Below are 4,751 nucleotides of genomic sequence, written 5' to 3'. Positions count from 1 at the left end.
TGTAAATGTTTTTCCATTCATGTATGTGTACCTGTCGCCCTGTCTCTTCCAATTCTCTCTTGTGGTAGAGACACACCCAGAACACATCATTTAAACCTAAGTAAAAAATAGATCCATGAACACAAGTCATACATGGAAAAACCAAAATAGGCCTGAGGGGGAAAAAAAACAAAACACCTATATTAGATATAAATAGATTTCACTGCAATAAATATTTTAATATTGTAAATAATGCTCAAAAAAGATTATAAAACCATTATTTTTCCTGTAACGTTTATTTAAGATAAATAGGGTTCCTTAGGGAGAAAAACATAGAAATCAGACAGCTTCTCAGGTGCCCATCTTTAAGATCACAAAGTGTCAAGTTCTTAATCAGAAGATTACTGATCTCACAATACCAGGAGCATAAAAAGATAAAGGAAATCACAGGAAACAGACAAATAATTTCCAGTTTTAGAAGCCTGATCCTGTCAGCTTCTGCTCCAAATGTTCTTCTTCACTACAATGCTTTCTGGTTTGGGATTTCACATGCAAAACATCTTCAAAATAATAGACACGGAGACATATTGCTTCAAACAGGTAGCTTCAGGCTTTGGAAAACATCCATTTGAGGTGACACACTGTATATTAGTAGTTAAAAATCTATCTTAATTATTATTAATATATGATTTAGCCTTTACATTTTTTAATTTAGTTGTTTGTTCAGTTTAATGGTCTTAAACTACATAGTTATGTTCACTCAAACAAAGGAAATTAGATACACTTAATACAACCTCCTATGTTCTTTTGTAAACTCTAAATTTTAAAAACATTAGGATTTGAGAGAGACCATGATGGCGGCAGCACTTGGGCCCCCAGAAGTGATCGCCTAGCTGGAGAACGCGGCCCAAGTTCTCATGGCACCTCCTTCCATGGTCAGCAATGAACAAAGCCAGCATGCAGAGCACATATTCTTATCATTGAGGAAATTGAAGTCACCATTTGCAGTTTGCGAGCATATTTCGGAAACAAGCAAGGTGGACTATGTCCTCTTTCAAGCTGCCACGGCCATCATGGAGGCAGTGGTCCGAGAGTGGGTTCTCTTGGAAAAGGGCAGCATTGAGTCACTGAGAACATGCCTTTTAACTTACGTCTTACAGAGGCCCAACCTCCAAAAGTATGTTCGGGAACAGATGCTCTTAGCAGTAGCAGTAATTGTAAAATGAGGCTCACTAGATAAGTTAATTGACTGCAAGAGCATTTTTCATGAAGTCAGCCAGTTGATCAGTAGTGACAATCCCACAGTGCAAACTCTGGCCTGTTCTGTTCTGACTGCACTATTGAGCGAATTCTCAAGTCCAAGTAAAACCAGCAACATCGGACTGAGCATGGAATTCCATGGCGACTGCAAAAGAGTGTTCCAGGAAGAAGACCTTCGTCAGATCTTCGTGTTAACCGTGGACGTTTTGCAGGAGTTCAGCAGGCGGGAAAACCTCAATGCTCAGATGTCCTCAGGGTTTCAGCGCTACCTCGCACTCGCCAATCAGGTCGAGCTGGAACTTTCTTCCTCCAAATTTGGGCAGACATTATATAGCCATGTTTGAATCCTCACAAAATGTGCTGTTAAAGCCACCAGAGTCCTGGCGGGAGGCCCTTCTGGACAGCAGAGTCATGGAGCTTTTCTTTAGAGTACATTGACAAATCAGAGAAGATTCGGATATGGCACAAGATTCTCCGCAGTGCCTCGCCCAGTTAGCTTCTTTGTAGGGACCTGTCTTCCCCGATGAAGGAGCACAGGTTGACTACTGAGTACTATCCATGGTATTGAAATAGAAGATTCTGAAGCTGTGGGGATCTCCAGCATCATCAGCAGCCTGCTGACTGTTCTCTTGAAACGTCTTAACTGCCATCCCAAGTGAGCTTTTCTCGTCCTTTGCGAACTGCCTCACACACCTCACTTGTTCTTTTGGGCGTAGTGCTGCTTTGGAAGAAGTGCTTGATGAAGATGGCATGGTCTACATGGAAGCATATGACAGGTTGCTGGAGTCCTGGCTGACTTTGGTCCAAGATGACAAACATTTCCATAAAGGCTTTTTTACCCAGCATGCAGTTCAAGTCTTCAATTCCTATATTCAGTGCCACCGGGCCGCTCCAGATGGCACAAGGACTTTGACTGCCAATGGTGTGACCTCTTGTGAGGAAGAGGAAATAAGTGAACTTCAAGAAGATGACCGAGTCCAGTGTTCAGATCAACTAGCCAGTGTAAAGAATGCATGGATCTATTTTTTACTTAGGTGTAAATGATGTGTTCTGGGTGTGTCTCTACCACAGGAACGCTAGCATGCCAGTGTAGGAATGCTAGGAAGATCTTCTTGCCGCAGAGCACTGTATACCTCTTCTGACAAGTTTATTAGAAGAAAGAGTAACAAGGCTCCATGGTCAGTTACAGCGACATCAGCAGCAGTCACTTGCTTCACCTGGTTCAACCACCATTGCCAGCAAAATACTTGATGAGCTCTATGAAGGTATTCACTGGCTTATTTTAGTTACAGGCTACCTCTTAGCTGATGATACTCGGGGAGAGACTCCGCGAATACCTCCAGAAATAATGGAATGTTCCATGAAGCATTCATCTGAAGTTGACATTAATACAACACTTCAGATTTTGGGATCTCCAGGAGAAAAGGCCTCTTCCATTCCAGGGTACAACAGAACAGATTCTGTGAGTAGGCTGTTATCTGCTGTTCTCAGAGTTTTGGAAGTTGAGTCTCAAGCAATAAGAGCAGATCTCGCTGATCTGCTAAGCCCTCAAATGGGCAAAGATATTGTTTGGTTTCTAAAACGCTGGGCGAAGACTTATCTCCTGGTGGATGAGACGCTATATGATCAGATAAGTCTACCATTCAGTACAGCATTTGGAGCAGATACTGAGAGTTCCCAGTGGATTATTGGCTGCCTCTTACAGAAAGTCATCAGCAACCTCTCCGTGTGGAGTAGTGGGCAGGACCTTGGAAGTGACACTGTGAAGCTCCTTGTCACTTTGGTGGAAAGAAGAGAAAGGGCAAACCTAGTAATCCAGTGTGAAAACTGGTGGAATTTAGCTAAACAGTTTGCCACCCGAAGCCCTCCTCTGAATTTTCTGTCCAGCCCGGTGCAGAGGACGCTGATGAAGGCCCTTGTCCTGGGACGTTTTGCACAGATGGACACAGAAACCAAACAACAGTATTGGACTGAGGTTCTTCAGCCATTGCAGCAGCGATTCTTACGGGTGATAAATCAGGAAAACTTCCAGCAGATGTGCCAGCAAGAGGAGGTCAAGCAGGAAATCACTGCCACGCTAGAGGCCCGATGCGGCATTGCCGAGGCTGCCCACATTGACAACGTCGCGATCCTTTTTAATTTCCTAATGGACTTCCTCACCAATTGCATTGGATTGGTGGAAGTTTACAAAAATGCCCCCGAGACTGTCAATCTCACAATAGAAGTTTTTGTTGAAGTTGCACTTAAACAGATATGTTATCTTGGAGAGTCCAAAGCGATGAAGTTATATGAAGCTTGCCTCACTTTGTTGCAAGTATATTCTAAGAATAATTTGGGGTGGCAGAGAGTGGATGTCACAGTGGAGGAGGAACAATATCAGGACCTACTTCTTATTATGGAACTTCTTACAAACCTTCTGTCAAGAGTTCATAGACTTCAGTGATACAGATGAAGTGTTTAGGGGACGTGAGCCGGGGCAAGCAGCAAGCAGGTCTGTGTCAGCAGCGGATGTTGTTTTATATGGAGTCAACCTAATTCTGCCCTTGATGTCACAAGATCTTTTGAAGTTTTCAATACTACAAATTAATTACATTTATTTGTGAGATTTTTCCTGAAAAAATACCACAGCTTCCTGAAGACCTTTTTAAAAGTCTGATGTGCTCTCTAGAACTGGGAATGACTTCAGTGAGCTCGGAGGTTTGCCTGCTGTGCCTGGAGGCCCTGACACCATTGGCTGAACAGTGTGCAAAAGCTCAAGATACAGACTCACCACTGTTTCTAGCCACACGGCACTTTCTGAAGCTGGTTTTTGAAATGCTGGTGCTGCAGAAGCACAACACTGAGATGACGACAGCAGCCGGTGAGGCGTTCTACACGTTGGTGTGCCTGCACAAGGTGTTCAGAAGTTCACTTCCTGAGATGATGCCCATCCCAGTAAGGGGCCTTTCTGACGTTTGATTTCCTGTTCTTACTAGGAAAATACGCCGAGTCCTCTGAATTGGTTGAAACATTGCTGTCAAGTCAACAAGACCCAGTTATTTACCAGAGATTAGCAGATGCCTTCAACAAGCTCACTGCAAGCAGCACCCCTCCTACGCTGGATCGGAAACAAAAGATGGCTTTTCTAAAGAATTTGGAAGAATTTATGGCCAATGTTGGTGGTCTCCTTTGTGTACAATAAAGAACAAAACTCTATGCTTAATTTAGATCCTTTCTGCAAAGTGCACTGAATTGCTAAAAGTTGACTTGAGTCTCATCCTGTCCTTCAGTTTCTTGGCCATTGGGGTTTTGGAGAGCTTGACATGTAACGAATGCAGTTGAGACAGGAGAGCTCAGCCTCAAATCAGCGTCTATAAGTATTCTGTAGGTTTTGAATGGTGATTTAACATTTTCAAAAGGAAATACATATATGTGCAAACAGATAAGGGCACCATGAAATCATGATCAGTGCCTTTTCCCTCTTTGTCAAACGATAGGTGACTAGCCAAAGTTTAAAATTTTCGTTGTAAAAT

The 4,751-nt window shown here is 43.0% G+C and overlaps 1 pseudogene across 1 annotated transcript; it reads left to right on the top strand.

The window, feature by feature from the left end:
• The first annotated feature begins 830 nt into the window (after nucleotides 1–830).
• LOC308528455 (exportin-4-like) lies at nucleotides 831–4,420 on the top strand (annotated as a pseudogene). The gene is made up of 3 exons: nucleotides 831–2,241; nucleotides 2,342–4,134; nucleotides 4,223–4,420. The product of its transcript is annotated as an exportin-4-like (transcript).
• The last annotated feature ends 331 nt before the right edge of the window (nucleotides 4,421–4,751 follow it).

This window comes from Myotis nattereri (genome assembly GCF_964212035.1).
Source record: "Myotis nattereri genome assembly, chromosome: 12".
Lineage (NCBI taxonomy): Eukaryota > Metazoa > Chordata > Mammalia > Chiroptera > Vespertilionidae > Myotis > Myotis nattereri.
This window is presented reverse-complemented; position numbering and strand designations above follow the sequence as displayed.